The sequence below is a fragment of the Acomys minous genome (assembly GCF_964271855.1).
Source record: "Acomys minous genome assembly, chromosome: 5".
In the NCBI taxonomy this organism is placed as follows: Eukaryota; Metazoa; Chordata; class Mammalia; order Rodentia; family Muridae; genus Acomys; species Acomys minous.
The window spans coordinates 15,770,392-15,791,150 of NC_140494.1; the positions used below are offsets into that span (position 1 = coordinate 15,770,392).

General features: G+C 44.3%; 3 long non-coding RNA genes across 3 annotated transcripts in view; 1 reads left to right on the plus strand and 2 right to left on the minus strand.

Annotated features, from left to right (window-relative positions):
* The window catches only part of LOC311598538, a 56,214-nt gene that overhangs the window by 10,697 nt on the left and 24,758 nt on the right, over positions 1-20,759 (plus strand). The window lies entirely within an intron of this gene.
* Positions 13,541-16,463, minus strand: LOC311597218. Its single transcript, XR_014779140.1, has 3 exons — positions 16,047-16,463; positions 15,114-15,459; positions 13,541-14,263 (listed from the first exon to the last, which is right to left on the minus strand). It is a non-coding gene; the product is annotated as an uncharacterized lncRNA (long non-coding RNA).
* On the minus strand, positions 16,903-20,502 carry LOC311597442. Its single transcript, XR_014779237.1, has 3 exons — positions 20,331-20,502; positions 17,208-17,295; positions 16,903-17,116 (listed from the first exon to the last, which is right to left on the minus strand). It is a non-coding gene; the product is annotated as an uncharacterized lncRNA (long non-coding RNA).

Sequence of the window (20,759 nt, forward strand, 5' to 3'; positions counted from 1 at the left end):
CATCATATTCAAGACACAACAAATAGAGAACATAGACACTTGTAAGAATCTTCTAAGCATGCTTTGTTGATGCCAAGTACTGTGCTACACAATGTTCATCCTCAGATAGTTGAAAATCCAGAAAGATCAAACAGCCCTGTGTCCCCTCCCCTCCCAGACTCCTCTCACTTGGCTATGAAGCAGAGGGTCTAGTGGAATGAGTATTCTGTCACATTTATCTGCATGGTGTGGGTGCTTGGTATTTATACTATTGTCCAGTCCCATGGACAGTCAGACGTAAAGAGGGTGACCATTTTACAAATAAACTCACTCCAAAAATTAATCTAATATTTTTTGCTTTTATGGCCAATAATTCTTTTCTTCTTCTCCACCACCCTCCCCTTTTGTATATATTTCTTTGTGTCTTTACAGTCAACCACAGTTGTACTCAGTGGATCACACAAAAAATAATCCAATAATCTAGTTTTTCTATAACTGACCCCAAAGTCCTTTTTTTTTCCCCTATCACTATGAGGATGTATCAATGTTTGGGAGAAGATCGTATTGGCCTTTATTTAATTGGCCATGAAGTGTGTACTGAGTTTAGGTGGATAATCAGTGAGTACTGAGCACACAACAGTGGACAAGCTGAATAAATCCCTGGGCCTCGGGAGCTTGTAATGTGCTGAGCAGGAGCATATGCTTTCTCCATTTTCTCTTAACCAGACTCGTCTTATGTCTGGTCTAGTGGTCTTAAATAGTTCTATAAAAAGATGACCTTCTTAATGAAAGGAACTTGGAATTCCTGACTTCAGAGCCTCCAGGGTGTGGTAGGACCCCTTAAAGAGGCTCACGCAAAAGCAGTAGCAGTGATGCTTGCTTGAAACTAACACAGCTTCATTAGCTGTGTGGAGTCAGTTTTCTACAGCAACTGTAACCTGAGCTGCACCAGATTAAGTCACAATGACATCTTTTGCCAAATTCTCCCACAAGACAGACTGTCTCCCCTCCATGTCTACCTCTGTGAAAGTCATAAAGGTGGGTGGGATCCATGCTATTACTAAGGGTTTTTCCAGAAGCTGTTTCATCTTATTTTGGGGAAAACAAATAGTAATCTTTCCACTGCAAACCCCTGTGACATAAGCTTTAAAATACTTCAAAGGAAATATGGCACAAGAGTGAGTTTTTTTAAAAGGAGAGAAAGTGTGTGTGTGTGTGTGTGTGTGTGTGTGTGCGTGCATGTGCACACACATGCATGCACACTATACACACACATGTATGTATAGATGCGCATGCTTGTGTACATGTGTGTCAAGGAGGATATTGGGTGTTTAGCTCTATCAATCTCTGCCTAATCTCTTGAGGCAGGGTCTCAAGGTTCCTGAACCTCACAGTGTCAGCTAGGCTGGTTGGCTATCAAGCTCTCTGGCATCTACATGTCTCTGTGCCAACGCAGTAGGGTTACAGGCACACACTTAAGTGCCCATCTTTTACATGATTTCTTGGGATTTAAACTCAGGTCTTCATGCATGCTTGCACTAAAAGTGTTCTTGCCCACTGAGCCATCTACCCATCCCGGGGTAAGGTTTACCTATCAGATTCCATCTTTTATCAGCTTACCATTCTACACCAATGTACCGACATGTGACATATGTCTCTCTACTCTCACTTGGAGTCCTATACAAACATACTCTGGAAACTCTGCAAAGTGGTCTTTTTACCTTTCCCATACTATATTTTTGACAGGAATGAACCAATACCCTCCTAGCCAGATTAGTGTGTGTCTTAGACCATGTGGTGCTGCTATGAATGAGTGCTGAGACTACTCCATAAGGAACAGAGGTTTCATGCACTTCTGGAGGATGGGTAGACTAAGATCCAGACTGAGGATCTCATGAAATCTTCTTGCTGCATTGTCCCATGGTGGAGGGACAGACATGCAAGAGTGTATGAAGAGGGACTGAACTTGGCTTTTAACAGGAACACATTCATGAGGTAAATATAACTCATGTGACATCATAAAACTCCTATGATGACCAGAACAATCCATTCCAGTCACCTCTCAAGTTCCCACTTTGCAACACTGATGCACTGGGGACTCGGTTTCCAATATATGAATTACTGAAGGATACTGAATTGTAGCAACACTCTAACAGAGTTTGGGTCTCTATATGCCAAGTTTTTTCAGCTACTTACTACAAGCTAGGTAAAGAACGGTACCTCTGATGCCACTTGTACCTATCAATTGCTCTTTGATGCTTGAGGTGGTCTGTTAGACTGTCTAGGGGCATCACTCAGCACAGTGCCTGATCCTTTGTCTGGGCAACCAAGCAATCTTCATAGGGACTTCTTTAGCTCCCAGATAGTGTGGTGGTGCTGACTTACAGAGGGATAGCTTATATGCAATGACCCAAACTTGAAATGAGGCATCAGTTATGGTAGGTAGAGAATGCAGAGGAGAGGGCATGGGAAGATGGCGGCTATGTACTCTCCAGAGGGTCATAGTACATTGTACATAGTTTGTACATAGTGCCACAAGCCCATGTACTATACCTATATCAAGACACTGCCCCACTGACTCCTGGGTCCCTCCAAAACATAAATGTGATGCAAAGAAACTTTCAGTAGACTTGTATCTGTGATGAAATTCATTATGCTGCCAAGTAATGGACATGTCTATAGGATATTTATCTGACTTCGTTCGAGGAATTTGGACCATTGGCACCCATTATTGTCTTGATGAAATTAGCCTTCTGCATCAAGAACCCTAATATGAAGTGTGGCCTACTTACCATTTATTCTCCTACCAACGCTACTAGGGAGGGCATCCTCATGGAGGAATGGATGAGTTTGTCATGGATGACGCTGACAGTCCCCCATCATCCTGGCTTGCTGGCCTGTAAGATGACATTTCTTCTGAGTGATTTGTCTATGGGAAAATCTGCATGCCCCACCCCCTACAGTGGTCCCACTTCTCAAAGGGCTATGTTTTTCCATAGTGTCCACCATCCTCTCCAACTGCTGTCAGAATAGAGCCGTGTTGCCATTGGTTCATCTTCTATCTCTTTTCTGCCACAGACAGACAGAATTCTGCCTTAAAATGGGCAGGTTTAGATGCAGGCAGTCAAACTCTGCTAAGGCAGGGTAAACAAGTCCTCAATAGTTCCTGCCTCGCAAATATGTCTGTCAGATATTTTGGGCCAGAAGACTGAAGATGATGCTCCAACGTTATAGAGAGTGTTGGGTGACTGCTCAGGCAGTAAACTATCTCAGTCAGTTTTTTCATTTCGGAAGCTGCTAACCTGCACTCTGTATTTAAGTTTTATCCCTTCTCAAGTCTCTGATGGGTTCAAAGACCAGATAGTTTGGTCTTTCAATTAAGCCTAGTATGTTAGAGGTTAAGATGTTTTTAGATCAAGATAGATATTTTAAGTTAATAGTGGTTAGATATGGTAGATATTAATCTCCATTCAGAAATTTAGACCCAACAAGATAGGAAAGATGTTTACTTCCAAGTGTGCCAAATACAAAGAGTCAAATCACTATGAATGTAACATTTATATAATTCCTGATTGTCTCATGGTTCTTCTTGCTGTATGTAGTTTATTTTACCCATGTGTAATAATATAAATGTATATGTTAAAAAAGAAACATAATTTTAAAAAAAGAATTTAAAAATGAATATTGTTCTATTTGTTAAAATCCTATCAAAAGATCAGTGACTCAAATCTTACTATTAATGCAGTCCTTTTTAACTTGGCTAAGTTAGATACCAGGGCACCACAACTAACAGTGGGTTTTGGTACTAATAAATCTAATTAGGTTGACTATATTGTAAGTTTAAAATGCATTTAATACATCCAGCCAGCCTACTAAAATCATTGTTTACCTTACCTTACCTTAAATGGTCACAGAACATTTACACTAGTGCACAGTTGGGCAAAACTGCCTAACACAAAAATGGTATATGAAATATTAACTAACTCATATACGTTGTCTAGGAATTTTGCAGACATGATGGGATATGAAACAGGAATCAATATCCCAAACCTGCTGGCATTCCAGTCCCCTGAGAGCACAGGCGGGAGCTGCAACACTCTGCCGCTGCCTAGCACTACACAGGAGAACATACGCCAGAAAAGATCAGAATTTAAATTCTCCAAGTATAATTTCTATTTAGCAGAGATGTCACATCCTCTTCATCACAAGGTTAAAAACACTGTGAGCCAAATCCTCATTAACAGAGCCTGTCTGTTCTTAGGAACGCATTACTGACTTTTCTCATTCTGACCCTCACAGAAACAACTTGGGAGAAGAAAGGTATGTTATGGTTCATGTTCCAAGGTGGTGGGGAAGTCAGGACTGAGCAGGCCGGCTATGGAGGTGGTAAACGAGGCCGTGGCTTGTTCACATGGTAGCAGACAGGACAGAGATGAAAACCAGAAGGGAACACAGCCTCCTCCAAAGCCTCCACCTAAAACCCTGCTTCATCAGCCCGGTCCCACTTCCTAAAGCCCTCCCAGCCTTCCAAGGAGTGGTACTGAGGCACTGAGCATCAAAATACGAGCTTGGAGGAGACATTTCAGATTCAAACCAGAGTGAGAGTGTCTCTGGTCAGTTGTATGTTTTACACTTTGCTTATTAGTGTTATTGTACGTGTATTGTTGATGCACGTGAATATGTGGATGTGCTCGCGCCATGCCTTGCTTGTAGAGGGCTGAGGATAAGTTTTGGGCTCTGGGGATTAGATTCAGGTAGTCAAACTTGCATGGCAAATGATTTTACCTGCTGAGCTATCTTGCTTAAAATATCAATGTACAACATTAAACATTTCACTCTGAATTCTTGCCCAAAAGGGATATTTAGTTCTTTGGGAAATATTTGATCACAGACAAATCCCCCTTGTATCTATTTCATATCTGTATGTGAGGGGTGGTAGGTGTGTGGCATCCATGTGTGTGTGGTGCATGATTATGAGTATGTGGCTGTGCACACCCATTTAGAGGCATTCAGAGGCCAGAGCAGGGTATCTGGTGTCTTCTTCCATTGCTCTTTGCTTGGTTGCCCTGAGACAGGCTCTCTCACTGAATGAGATGCTCATGGGTTTGGTTAGGCATGTTCTTAGAATATAACTGTCTCCATCCTCCAATTCTAGGGTCACAGGCATTCACAGACATACCTGTTTTTTTTTTAATATGGGTGTTGGAGACTCAAACTCAGGTCCTCGTATTTACAGAACAACTGCTCTTACCCGCCAAGCTATCTTCTCAGCCTTCCCGTGTACTTCCTAAAGTCCAGAAGCTCAAACGTAGATTGAGGCCTTTGCATATTCGCATCATGGGGAAGGTTGATTCATTCTCCACCAATTCCTGTGTCAGTAACTACCTCCCTGTCCCCCACCTAAATATCAAGCACACCCCACCTCCAGATGTCCTAGCTCTCGGATATCCTTATTCATCACTCAACTCTTCTACTCCGGGACTAACTATAGCATTAGAATTCAACCTTCATTTTGCATCTCAGTGTTAAAAAAAAAAAAACCTTCTAAAGCAGAGGGTTCACATCTTTGGCGTTGCTTCCGAATTGTTTTTTAGCATTAAAAATAATTCTTTTGTGGCAACATTCCACCTCTGAGTATTCTAGCTCAGCAGACCCAGGAGGCACAGCGGGCTGCAGTTCTGACTGCGCAGATGACTACTGTCAGAACAAGCAGGCTGCTCTTGACCTTCCAAGTCTGTTTCCATATGTTCCCAGTGCCGGCTGAGTACAGACTATCGGCCATGTGGGTTGCCTCCATTCACACTCAGATGATAACTCCAGAGTGACACCTCTTTCTAAAAACCAGAGCAAATGCTCCATGTAGCCAACAGAATTCAGTCGTGATGACTCACCCTCTTTTCCTGGCCAGAACACTCCCTTTGGTATTAATCAGTGTTCCGTTTCTGCTGGCCCCCTGCCATCCTGGCACCACTGTTGCCATAACAGCTGGCTGGGATTAAGGAAGTTGTCACCATATACATATATGGAGTTCAGTGACTAGTGCTGGACCCTCATAGGCTGAGGACATGGTCTGGGGTGGGAAGCGATTGTGAGTTCTGGCCTTGCCTCCAGACACAGTGCACTGTGCACTCGTGCCAGCTGCTGGAAGGTTACAACTTCAGACGTTTCAAGGTTATAAGAGATGCTACCTTCTGAGTCTTCACAGCCCAACGTCTTTCTAAGGCTCCTAAGACTTGGGACTCCTGCTCCACCTTCTCTGTCCCTGAGCATGGTTTTGGAAAAGGTTCTGAGAACCCAGTGATATCAACATTAGCCACTAGAAGGTATGGGGTTAGAAAATGTTCTAGGGACTGCTAGGATCTGGCAGGGAGTAAGCCTAGGAGTTGCCAGCCTTCCTTTTCTGGGAGGAAACAGTCTGACCTGGCAGGAGGTAGTGTCTGAGCCCAGGGAGCCTCTTTCATAACTCTTCTCCCTGAGTCCTACAGTGACGTTCTTTCCAACAGAAGCTGCTGCAACTACTTTGACTGGGGGAATGTTCCAGCATTCTGCCTGACCTCTGTTTGAGCCTTTTATCTAATCAGGTTCCTTGCTTTTGACAAGTGACCTCTTTCCAAAATCTCTATCTTCTCTCCATCCCCCCTCCCTCCTCCCCCCCCCCCCCCCCACCTTTCTCCAGTCCTAGCCATGCGTATTGAATGGATTTCTGACTGGTCATTCTATAGGGATCTGACTGAAGTTTCTCCTAGAGGTGATGATTTCTGAGTCTCTAGCAATCCTCTAATGTCCCAGGACACCTTCCCTACTTCATTTGTAGAGCATCATAAAGCAGGCCCAACACCCACATCCCCGTCGATCACGTAGATCCCACACATTCAGCGACATTTTGTTGGAAAGCCAGATTCAAAACTTGATCCATTTTTTTACATTTATGAAAAAAGCACAGAAGACTAGCTTGTGCCACTGAGATTTCTCCTTTTGCTTCCTCTAACCCATTAGTGCTTGCTCAAGCTATTTCTTAATTGCCGTATCATTATTTAATTTAGGACGTTTTTACCTTACTAGATTGTTAGCTCTTGAGGTTAATATTGTGGCATACATACTTTGCTTTCTGAGAATATCTAGTATGGTTTTTTTTTACTTGAAATAAGAAAAGAAATAAACTTCAAATGTATACACACTAAGAAATATGGAACTATACATTAATAGCGCTTTCTTTGTGCACAGACAGAGATGTGATGGTCTTATAGATATTTCCATAGTTTTGGATAAAATGTACTGATTGAGTACTTGGAGGGCTCTAGGGGTCAGTGACAGCTAGGAAGGGTCTCTCAGCCTTCACTCACAATGGGAGAAACAATGATGACTTAGCACAGGACTGACTGAAAATGGCTGCACTCCCACTCTGGTGTGTTCATCATAACATTTTCTGGATTTGCCCCTCAGAACTGTACAGAGACACAGCGGGCTTTGACAGCCACCTTCAGTCATTATCAAAGAGTTTGTGAGATTTGCAGAGAAAGCACTTCTCAGTTTTTCTCATCATGAAGTCTGATATTTTTAATCAGAGCGGATGGGACATCTGTCTAGACTCTTCTTTTCCCAGGCTCTGGGCCTTGCTTTGCCTCAGCCAGCAGTGCAGTGACATCACTTCGAATGCCTTTCCCTCCTCCAAAGTCTGAAGAACTCAGCAAGGAAACCAAACCCACTGCAGTCTTTGCTTATGCACTTGCCCCCAGCCCATTCTTTGAGGGATGACCATTTTCAGGAGATTTTGAGAAAAGATTTTCTTTCTCTCAGTATGTTTTGCACAATGCAGTTAGTGGCCTTGAATAAGTGTTTATCTCAGCTGTTTTTTTGGTGTCCTTTGCATGTTTTATTTCTTGTGGCCAGTGAGCATCTCTTAGGGCAGCTTGCTAAAGTCTGAGCAGCTTTTTGGTGGAAGCGATCACTTCCTGCTGTAGTCTGAATTCAGAGTGATTCTCCTCCTGTGCAGCTGTGACCCTCCATGTGTCACTCAATGAAAACAGGTGTTATCACTGTCCACTCACCTCAAGGTGAGCGACAGACACGGGGGGTGGGGGGGGAAGGGGGCAGACATGTGTGTGTGTGGTGGGGGGCGGCATGGTTAGTGGGAGGGCAGCAAAAGGAGGGTGCCGCTGCTCTTGTAGCTGGAAAGGAAGGTTGTTCGGCGCTAGAAGAACACAGATCCCTGTTCTGGGTGCTGAGCATGCAGCTCAGTCCCTGAGCCCTTACCTAGCATGCGTGAAGCCCAGGTTCAGTCCCCAGCCACATGTCAACAGGGTGTAGTGGTGTGTGCATGACTGGGATCCTGTCACTAAGGAGGCAACGACAGGAGGATTAGAAATTCAAGGTCATCCTCAATGACACAATACTTTGCAAGCTACCTTAGGATGTATGATACGCTATCCCAAATAAACAGGAGCCCCTGATTCGATGAAAACAATAAATATGTTTTACTTTAGAGCCAGGGATCATGTCTGAGGGCCTGGAAAGGGATGTGAATAACATTTAAGTAAAGCGACTCAGGAGGCGGCAGAGGCAGGAAGGTCAGCAAGAAGTCTCACTACAGGGGGCAGTTAGGTCTGACAGCCACAAAACTTGGTGGAAAGTAAATATCTAGGCTTGCATAACAGACTGGAAGGAAGGAGGGAAGAAAGATGAAGTAACTGGAAGCCCCAAAGAATATTGGTGCCACTTTCGACCCTCAGGGAGATCTAAGCACAAGTGTGATCAATAGTCTTTTTAACAGCAGGAAAACAGTCCACATTCATTGGCTTATGAGTGACTTAGTCTTGGGTTTCTAAGTTAGCATAACTGTGGTGCAGGCTGTCTGGTGATTTCATGTCAGACTCCCCCCCCCCCCCAACCACCACCCTCTCTCCTTCTCCCCACTCCACTCCCTCACAACCCCCCCCCCTCCGCCCCGCGCCGCCACTACCTCCCCTTGGCAGAACTCTGTTTTGCCTCTGGGTAGCTTCAAGGATGTACACGATTTTTTTTTTTTTTATGGCACAACACTGGTGCTGTGAGGCTGGGTCTTCTATATGGTGATGTCCCATAAACATTTCATCACGATTCTAGAATCGTACGAGCGGACTGAAAGTGAGCTTATCTTGAATTCTTTAAAACACATACCTACCTGTGGTACTCCCTTTCAGTTTGCAGATGTGGGGGGAGGGATGGGCACATTGAATAAGGGAGTGAGAGGGAGGGCAACCTGAGAGGCGCCTTCTCTAGTGGAAAGGAGAGGAATATTCCCTGGGGTGCTGCTGGCTTTTTTTTTTTTTTTAAGCAGCTAAACCCGAAGCTCAATTTGCTTTTGATTAGTTACAATTGCTGAAGAGACCCTTTGTCTCTGGCAAAGGCTGGGAGGAGTTTATATAATAGTAAAGCAATCCCTGATGTGTGATCTGGGCTCCTTAGTGAAACCTTAGTGGTGATAAACACCGGCGATTCTTTAGGGCTGGGGTGATAATGTGTAATGGGCAGAATGGGATCCTACATTCAGAACTGGCTGCACGGCTATATGTGTTCTTGTAATATGGTGAGCTCTTGAAATCAGAAGGTCTGGATTCCTGGGTAGCATTGAATGTCTGAGTTCTCATGAGGCCCTGGCCAGCTGTGCACACACTCATTTTCTCTCTCCCTCTCCCTCTCTGTATATGTGTGTGTGTGTATGTGTGTGTGTGTGTGTGTGTGTGTGTGTGTGTGTGTGCGCGCGCGCGCGCACGCATGTGCACTTCTCTCTCTCCTTCTCTCTCTCTCCCTCAATCCCTCCCTCTCTCCTCCCTCTCTGTATATGTGTGTGTGTGTGCACACGTCTCTCTCTCTCCCCCCTCTGTATATGTGTGTGTGTGCACACGTCTCTCTCTTTCTCTCTTTCTGTATGTGTGTGTGTGCGCGCGTACATCTCTCTCTCTCTCTCTCTCTCTCTCTCTTTCTCCCCCTCTCTCTCCCTCCCTCCCTCTTTGTATGTGTGTGTGCATAGTGCACACACGTGTTTGTGTGTGTGTGTGTGTGTGTGTGTGTGTGTGTGTGAGAGAGAGAGAGAGAGAGAGAGAGAGAGAGAGAGAGAGAGAGAGACTGTGTGTAAGAGAGAGCAAGAGCTTGCTCTAAGAAACAGGATTTTAGAAGCTGCCACAGACTTTTGGCATTTGAAAAAAAAAAAGTATGGTTTTCTCTGTACAACTCAGTCTCATGTGGAAGCATTCAAAAATACAATAACTGGGAAGACCTTAGTGAAGCCATTAGCAGCTTGCCAGCACAGAACACAGAGGCAGGAGGATAGGGCTGGTACTCTGTGTGGATGGAAAAGCTTTTCCTAGTCACAAGGCAAGGCTGCCTGCCATTTGTTCTCTCCTGTCACATCTGTGATCCATGCAGCTGACAGCCCCCATGAGACTTGGGTATTGAAAGAACCATAAAATAATTCATTTTGTTCTCACCAAAGTTTTTTGGCTCTCTCTGTTTCTCTTACACCCCTCCCCCACCACACACACGTGCTCATTCTGTGTATAGGCTTAAATTAGCACCACTTCAAATATTAGATAAAGTTACAATTTGATGGAAAGCAAACATGACCAAAATTCATTATATACAAGTATTAACTGTCAAAAAATTAAAACTGTAAGGAATTCATTAGAAAAAAAATGATCCCTGCTTTTGGATCCTGTCCCCCAACTGGGCTGCATGGTCTGGCCTCAGTGGGAGAGGATGTGCCTATTCCTGCAGGGACTTAATGTGCCAGGCCTGGATGGTACCAATGGGAGGCCTTGGCCTCGCCCTTTTCTGAAGAGGAGAGGAGAATGGGGGGGGGAGGGGGGTGTGAGCCGGTCTTGTGAGGAGAAGAGGGAGGGGGGGCTGCAATCAGGGTGTAAAGTGAATAAATAAATGGGGAAAAGCCAAAACAAAGCAAAATAAAACACAAGATCAAGGAATAATTCCATGCTGCTGAAATGATGGGATAGACATTCAAGGAAATTTACTGTTTCCTTAACAAATATAAAAAGAAAGTTGTTGTGTTTTTGTTTTTGTTTTTGTTTTCCTTGAGACAGGGTTTTTCTGTGTAGCCTTGGCTGTTCTGGACTCACTTTGTAGACCAGGCTGGCCTGGAACTCACAGAGATCCGCCTGCCTCTGCCTCCCTGAGTGCTGGGATTACAGGTTTGCACCACCGCTCCCAGCTAAGAAAGTCTTAATTTAATAAATTCACAAGAGTTAATATTTTGTTGCCAATTTTAGCTCACAGCCTTGACAAGCAATGGGCAAGCGTTGAATGCCTAAGTCACAGCTTGACGCCATGACACTCTGAATGTAATCATCAAGTGAACCAGGTACACATGGGGGGGAGGGGGGGGACTTCAGGTTTTCTTGAAAGCACTAAAAATTTTGCATGACAGTGTAACTATACGATGTACCTTCTATTAGCCCACTTGTATTTCCCAGACTGATTATCAAATCATAGAGAATAGGCCCAGGCAGCACTTTGTAAAAACTTGGCAACTTTTACCACCATGTCTAAGGGCCAGAAGATCTTCTTATATTATATGAATTTCTAATATTTGACTTAGCCTATATTTTGGAAAATCTTCTACATAGAATAATATCCTAGGCCTACATGAACTGAAGACATTCTAAGTGGAATAAATGTGTTCTCATAAAAGGAACATGTCTATTTATGGACTACTTGCAATATACAACCGAGTAAAGAAAAAAAATAAGGGACTCTAGAACCTTCCTTACCAGAATTTATTACTGTTAAGGAGCTGATACACAGCCTTCAAGTCTATTGCTATTAAACTGTGCATATTAAACTGACCTAATATCCCAGCTTGCCCAGGGCAGGGCACTTCCTGGGACACTGAGCTTTAGTTCCCCACCACATAGCCCTGAGCAAGCTGAGAATTGGTTTGTTACATGGACGCATGCATGCTGCATAGTAATGCATTCCATCATTCCTTCCTCCCTTATTTTGTGTTTTTGTGGGTGTGGCACATGCATGTATGCCCATGAGCATGCATGAGGAGCCTAGAGCAAGACAGCTGTCTTCTTCTGTCACTCCCCATCGTATTGTCTTGAGATGGGGTTCTCACTGAACCCAAAATCCTCACTCTTTTGGGTGAGCTAGCTGGCTGGCCAGCCAGTTCTCAGGATCTGCCTGCCTGGCTCTCAGTGCTGGAGTTAATGCTGCTTTCCCTGGGTGAGGACTCGAACTCAGGTCTTCGTGCTTAGAGCACAAGCTTCTTCCCAGATGTAGTCATATGTAATCCTTCTTACTAAGGGCTTCTGCTGAGGGGATGACACCTCGTTATATGCACTTCATCATTCCCTTTCTTCAAGAGGAAAGCCAGGTTTAGAGTGGACCTTTCAATAACGCATGCAGGGTTAAGCTGAAGTCCGTCCTCTGCCTGAGCAGTGGTGTGAAATCTCTGTTGGCCACTGTTAAGCATTTTTTTTCGTACCTTGTCATTTCCTTTTAAATTTTTATGATTTTCTCTCTATAACAATTATGAAAGTTTTCATACAACAGTCCCACCATTCCCCTACTTGTGCAATGTTTGGGAATTATTTTTTTTCCCTTCGAGGCCATATAGAAAGTAACTTAGAACTTTTAGCAGTACCCTTATGGTGTCCAGTCTGTTGGGCATGCATTTGGTACAGGGTATAAGACAGGGTAGGGGTCTAATAATTTACTTTTCTTCCATGGATACAATGGGAAAACAAATCATCCTTCCACTTTTAATGTGAAACCCACGGGAATAAAACACAACTGGATACACATGCATCCACTTGTGTGTGGTCCCATTCCTAGACCCCAGTCTACCCCACTGATCTCTCTGTTTCTGGAACTGTACCACACTACATGAATTGTTGAGCATTAGGGGTGGATGGGATTCAAAGATGAAATTACGAATTAATTTTGGCGTTGATTTAGGTAATAGGAGAGCAAAGATGCCCCTATAGATACTAAGGTAGGCAGAAGTGACTTTGTACCCGAGGCTGGTTGCATCAATGTGGAGGGGGAGACATCTGTGTTAGTGTTTTCCAGCTCCCAAAGAAACACTATGGGCCATGACACTACAGTGAGATCCACCCTTGTGAAGTCTTTAATGGCGGTGACAGACAGCTTCAGCTTTTGCCCTTCTGTCTGTTGCTACCCAGCACAACACAGAAGGCAACTCTCATTGTTCTTTTGTGTTGAAGGTTCCGGGCACTTTTATTGTTTTCTGGGAGGAGTTCTTTCTATTATCTGGAAAGACACTGAAGTTTGAAGGAAGATGGTGAGATTACAGAAAAGAGATAGCTACAATTTGAAAGGTATCATAAAGTCTGAATTCTACTGACCCCACCTACTGGAATATTCCATGATTTTTTGAACATGAGTCTGGTGGTTAAAAATAAAAATGAAAGTATTATCACTGGTACTGCTTTATTGAAAAAGTACACACACACACACACTTCTTGTTTAACGACACTATAAAAAAAAGCCTTTAGGTAGTTAATCTGCTCAGCAAATGTAGCTTAAATGATTTCATATTTTTATTTAAGCACTGGGAGAAGAGACAAATGGACTGTCATTGTGCTGATCACATCTTTGTGGTAGCAATCTGATGTCTTGCTAAAAGCCTGGCTGGCCTGTTCGCAATTTGCTTTGGCTGTAAACTGGTGAGAGCAGTTTGAAGCGTTTATCGAGCTTCGGTAGACACGGCTCTAGTCTTGCCATCGAGTCCTTGAGAGCACAGAGTTTATGTATCTCCTTTCAGATGCTGCATCTTAGTGAACAAGCTAAGGCACCCGAGACAGCCCACAGGAAGACAGGGCCTTTGTACGAGTCAGGCTTCACTGGGCCTTGTAATCAACTCCATGCATGCTAGCAACTTAATTTGGTTCATAAAGATTGCATTAGGCAAGTGAGCTTTAAAAGTCGAGTGTAAGTCAAAGATGCAGAGCACACATCAGCTTGGTCATGCAGTGCACAGTAATCAGAAGAGACGGGAACTTCCTTAATCAGTCAAATTGGTGGAATGTGCCGTTCGTCGTCCTCAAGGTTTGTGGCAAAGAATGGACTAGGAAAACTGCCAGCTGCCTCCTTGTCCCACATTCCTGTTCCTTTTCCATGCTCACCTTCACAAGTCTGGAAGTTTCTTCTATGAGTGCATTTGTAATTTGCTGGCTAAATTTCAAATGTTTTGATGGCAGGTAGCAGGTATTGAGAAGTCACAGGAGCGAGCAAGTAGCATACCCTGTCTCCTGAGGCTCGCCTTCTAGAAGAGAGAGGAGGCCGGTAAAGCAGTAAATCAACATGGACACCAAATAACAAATGCTATAAAGTGCTATGGGGAGAGAGGCCTACAGTGAAGGGCTTTGTGGATGCTAGCCTGTCAGTTGGTGGTAAGAGGTTTGGTTGAGATGACAAATTCCTGAGATCCGGTTTCAGAGGAAGGAGGGTTTATTCTGACTCCCATTATGGAGGTTTCAGGCCTTGCATGGCTGTGCCCATTGCTCCAGGCCAGAGTGAGATGTAGTGTCATGGCAGCAGGAATGTAAAGCTGGGGCGAGGAAGGGCATGGCTGGTGCTGAGACAGGGACAGTATGTGGACTGAAACTGACAAGAGGAGCCAAGGAGTGGGTGCCACAGTGTGGGGCCATTTTCACCAAGCCAGGGTGTTCTTTTACCCTGAATGAGATGGAGAGCCTTGGGAGGATTAGAAGAAGAGTTGACTTATGGAAAACACTAACACACACACACCCGCCACACACTGAAGCTAACTTAGTAACCTCTATATTAAGAATAAACCCCCAAGGACTTAACGGAAACTACAGTGGTGACCTGATGAGACGAAGAGGCTGAGCCATGAATATGGGGGCCAGTGGTGGGTGTCGGGTGCAGAGACGGCCACTGGCATGCTGGACGAGGAATGTGAGAGAACCTCCTAGCTCAAAGCAGCCTTCGACAGTGCAGCACATCCTCACCACTCAGAGTCCACACGTTACATTCGGACTCACACTCATGGCGGTGCACACTTTATGTGAACGCATGTACCATGGTACTCTTACATAGAATAATTGCATCGTGCCTAAAATATCTTTGGTGAGCTCATCCAGTGCACCTACCTCCCAACCTTGACAACCTCCAATCTTTTTCCTGTCCCCATAGTTTTCGTCTCTTCAAGAATCAATGTCATATAGTTGGAATCATAGCCATCTGGGTTCTTCCTCTCGATGGTATTCATTAACGTTTCCGCCTCATCTTTTCATGGCTTGATTGCTATTTCATTCTATTTATTTATTTTAGTTTGCATGTATACATGCGTGTCTTTGTGAGTAGAGTATGTTCGTGTGTGTGCGTTGGGGGGTGAAGGGGAATTATGTTTCTATGTGTATGTGGAGGTCAGAGAAAGGCAATGGAAGCCCTCTATAACTCTCTACGTGTTACTTTGAGCCAGGATCTCTCCCTGCACTGGGGATTCAAACAGGAGGCCTACAAATCTCAGCAACACTTCTGTGTCCCTGCTCCCTCAGAGCTGAGGCTACAGGCCTTTCCAGGTATGCCTGAATGGGCGCTGGGATCTGATGCTCGTTATTGCAGAGTAAATGCTTTTAACGGCAGAGCCATCTCTCCAGCCCCTTAACAGATTTAAAAAAAAAAAAAAAAGGAAGTAGAGTAATATTCTGCTGTCTGGATTTATTGACCCATCCACTTGTGTCTTGAAGGCTTCATGGTTGGGTCTAGATTTTGGTAATTATGAGTGAACTTGCTTAAACCATCCCCTGGGTTTTCTGATGACACACAGTAGTGCTAAGAGGTGGGATGGGTAGATCAGATGGCCAGTCTGTGTTTAGTTGGATAAGTCATTGTATCCTCCAGAATGACTGTAACATTTGCAGTTCTACCAGCAATAACTGGCAGCAGCAAGTGGTTGGTGTCCGGGTGACGTGTTTTATCCGTTCTAATGGTGTTTGCTGGAACCTCATTTGAAAAATAGCAATTCCATGTGTGCTGGGTGTAGGGCATGTGCAGCACACCTCTGTAGGTGTGAGAACAACCTTTGTGGGCAGAGGATGAACTCGCGTGTTCAGGCTTCTGTAGTGAGTGCCTTGTACCTCCCTCCCCTTGTTAATGGATCCAATTTCCACTGCTTTCTAGGAATTTCTAGAAGTTAATTGGCCCCATCCTTATCCCGGGTCAGATCACTCAGGCCCTTGGGATTCCCTTTTAGTTGCCAAAAACCCTCTCTCTCGGGCATCAGTTAGGCTTGTTGTGAGACACTCTCTGATACACGGTGTGGTGTCTGTCTTTCTGCAGGCTTGAGTCTCTCCCGCGCCAATTGTTTCTCTCTGAAAGAGTCCCTTGGCTCTGTGTCATCTTGCTAGTTGCTAAGGACTATTCTCCTTTGTATGACCTGTTGTTTCTGTTCCATGCCTAGCCTATCAGAGTGTGTGAACATCCCAACCATCATTTTTAGGATGTTTCCTAAACATCTAGATTTTGGTAATCGAAGTTAGAATGCTTGTTTTAGTTACTCTTCTGTCACTGTGATAAAACACATGATCAAGGCAACTTACTGCTGCAAGAGGATATGTGGGCTTAAAGTTCCAGAGGGAAAGCCCTGGATGGTGGAGGGGGCATGGGTGCTGGAGCAGGAGGCCTAGAAGTCACATTTAATCACAAACAGGAAAAAGAAAGAGTGAACTGGATATGGAGCTGTGCTACTCACCCTCAAAGATTTCCTCAGTGAGGTTTTTCCTCCAACAAGACCATCCTACTTCTACAAATGGGGCCACCAGTTGGGGACTGAGTGTTCAAACACCTGAGCCCACGGAGGGCAGTCCTCATCCCAACCCCGCACTGCAATGCCCCATCTTAACCCTTCTGGATGTCTGACCCTTTCTAGGTGTCTAGGGAGCTCTTCCGTCTTGAAAGGCTAGCTGATCTTGCCCGGGGGGTGGGGGTGGGGCTGTCAGATTTTCTTTATATGTCTATATATGAGCCTCCCTCAACATCTCTTAACTTTCTCTTTGGAGTGGCTAGGTTCTAGTCTTCATGGATATCCTCTTCCTCACATTACTGCTTGGATCTGTAAGTTGGTACTGTAGTCTCTTCCGCTGAAGCATGCCTATGAAATAGACAGTTCTCAATGCCTCTGCTGCTGGCACCCGGTTCACACCCACATCCCCAGCCGAGAGAAGCCCCTGATTTCCTCTTACCACTACTCTGCCATTTATGGTACAGATCCCATGGTTTTTCATTAGACCCAAGCACATTGTTGTATAACATCTTCCAGTGCCATGCTATCTGTATAAGAAGAAAGCACCATGATTTAAAGCACATGTACACTGATCTCCCAACACTCCCCAAAGGAATCCTGTCCCTATATATCTCATTTCCAGCTTTCAAACATACTAAACTGGTTCTTACCTTGGGGCCTGTCCACTTGTTTTTTAACACCTGCAATGCTTTATCCCAAGACACCATTTAAGCTAGTCTGTTCTTCAGTGATTTTCTTTGTAAATTTTTATGTATTTATTTGCGTGTGTGTGTGTGTGTGTGTGTGTGTGTGTGGTGGGGCACGTACATGCCACAGTGAGTGTGTAGAGGTTATAAGACAACTTATGGGAGTCAGTTCTCTCTATTATGTAGGATGTGGGGCTTGAACTTGGATATTCATGCTTGGCAGCCAGCACCTTTTCTTATGGAGCCATCTCACCAGCCCTGGGCTAACACATTCTTATTGTTCAGTTCTCAGGGGCTTTGCTGATATCTACAACCATCATGGTAATTTATTAATCATCCACCCTGTTGGTTCCATTCATTAAGTATCCAACGTATTATTTTCTCCTGAAAGAGTACTTGCATGCTTATTCATAATAGCCAGAACTTGGAAACAACCTACGTGTCCCTCAATAGAAGAATGGATAAAGAAACTGTGGTACATTTACACTATGGAATACTACTCAGCTATTAAAAACAAGGAATTTCCAAAATTTGTGGACAAATGGATTGAACTAGAAATTGTCATAATGAGTGAGTTCACACAGAAGCAAAAAGAGCTAAATGGTATATACTCACTTATATCGAGACACTAGTCCAAGGTGTACGTCCCCATGAAAAACTGTACCTACCAGGATAGTGGGTAAGAGGGGAGGACATCCTATTGAAACCTTAGGTGTGAGAAGCCTGGGAGAAAGAGGAAATAGAAGGATCCAGCGGGTCCTGGAAAACTACAGGCGAGTCTGGGCCCTGGGGTCCTCCGCAAACTGTGGCAACAGCCAAGGAAAAAATAGGCAGTAAACCTTGAACCCCTACCCGGACTAGCCGATGGACATTCTCCACTGTTGAGTGGAGAAGGAGATCTAACTTTCACACAAACTCTGGTGCCCCATATTTGAACATGTCCCTTGGATGGAGATGCCTGGTGGCACTCAGAGGAAAGATAATAGGTCACCAAGGAGAGACTTGATACCGTATGAGCATATTCAGGGAGAGGAGGTCCCCCTCAGACACAGACTTAGGGGAGGGGAGGGGAGTAGGGGGGAAGTGGGAGGAAGGGAGGAATGGGAGGATACATGGGATGGGCTAACAACTGAGATGTAATATGAATAAATTAATAAAAAATGTATTAAAAATAAAAAAGAGTACTTGCATGTTTTTGTTTCCATAGTGGTACTCTTCTCTTCTGAACAGAGTATAGCATCCTTATTTGCAACTGGTTCCTCAAAGCTCAGTACTGCTCCTGCCATGTAATGAGAATTTAAATACTCCCATTGGCTAAGTATTTCAAAACTGAGCATGTCCTCCCAATAACTCATTCCCTCTTGAGCTCCTCCCCTGGCCCCGGCCCTCTGAAGTAAAACTTTTGGTAGCATCTTTATTTCCTTTTTGTATAGCCAATGCTGCCTTCAGCCAAGTCTTCATAACTCTCCTTCCTTTGCTTTAGCCATTCTCTTTCTTTTTCCCTAATCATGACCTCTTCATTGTTTGTTTTCATCTTTCTATTTTTATTAATATTATGACATAAGATATCAGGCATTGGTTTGCATTCCCCACCCCACTCAGGGCACACTCCTGAGAATTAGAGACATGCCAAAAAGGCATCACTTTCTATAGCCTTTGCTAAGAGGCACCATGAGGGCCATGTGATTAGTCATTTGGGTAATTAATATGTATTATGTAAATATTTTGCTGCTAAAACTAGTATCCTTGAATTTCATCCAGAAACCACAAATTTAAACTAGTGGAAAATATGTCCTTGGTAGCTTGGTGGTATTTAATTCTGAAAGAATAATTGCACCGGTCTTAATAACAGTCCCCTCCCCCCATGTGGAGAGACATTGCCTTGAACTGTCAGCAGTCTACCTGACTCAGTCTCTTAAGTGCTGGAATTGTAGGTATGTAGTCCACCTGGTTCATATGAAGAGATTTAGGGGGCTGGGGACATGACTTAGTAAAATGCTTGCTCTGCAAGCACAAGGACCTGGGTTCAGATCCCCAGCACTCCAGCCAGGCATGGCAGTACGCATCTTGAATCCCAGTGTTAGGAGGCAGAGAAAGGCAGATCCTTGGAGCTCACTGGCCAGTCAGTGTAGATGAATTGCTGATCTTCTCATTTAGTGAGAGAGTCTATCTTAAAAATAAAGTAAAATAAAAATGTAATAAAGCAATAAAGAAAGTCCCTTGATTTGTACACCCTCACAGACATCTCACACATGAAAAGATCAGATGCCATGTAGTCTTCACTGTCTGGTATCATGCAATGGAGAATTCCAGCAACAGAGAGGGGATGTCCTCTGACATGGAGAATGGTGACACACTAGGTCTTATTAGCTTGCTGGTTCTGAGTTGTCTAGTGTTTTCTGTTTGCTGATGGAGGAGCATTTGGTGATGGAGCAGCCTGCATTTGGTGTCCTGTGTCTACTCCAGCTTTCATGATGATGTGTGCACACTCATGGTGCTGAGTCCTGATAGAGTGTATTACCTACACAAAATTAAGAGATTGTCATTTCCACTTCTGAGTAATTTTGCAGTTCATTGAAGTGGATTAATTCATACTTAGACAGAATGATGTGTTTGAGATTTGGGATGCCAAGTCTGCTTGGTACAGGCTCTTCCTGAGGTGGCTATGACATTGGCTGACCCAGTGCTCTCTGCTCTTCTTGGTACTCAAGTTCTGGCCAACATGTCTAACATTAGCTAAAGCAGCCCAAGCTGCCATGATGTACCTGACTCTTATCCTTTGGGACTTGTCTCATGAGAATACTGTGTTCAAGAACCCAGCTTCTGTACAGTGGGGAGATTCAGGCTCTGATGGAGAGAAGAATTGATAATCATACCTCAGTTGGACTTCCAATCAGCAGCCAGGGTCTACCACCAGCTCTACAGGCAAGGTTAACTGAATCTTTCCAAGGAGACTTTTACATTTGAATTAAACAATTCACAGTTCTGGCACTGTCCATAGGCAGACAGTGTGGCATCAGGCACCACAATGGCAAGACAGAAAGCCAGAGTATAGAGGGTCAGGCTTGCTGTATTATGATGCCTGTGAAAAGTCTCTTACAAGGGTGGCAGACCCAAGATGTTCATCACCTTCTACTAGGTCACACATCCACCAATCTCCATGATTAGAAACAAGCGTTCAACACACAAAATCAGGAAGCCACATCCAAACCATAGCAGGGAGTGAGACGGGATATCCAGGAAAGCCGATGCAAAGGTCCTGAGGTTAAAATATCCCACGGTGACTGGAAGAAGTGCCAGGAGGC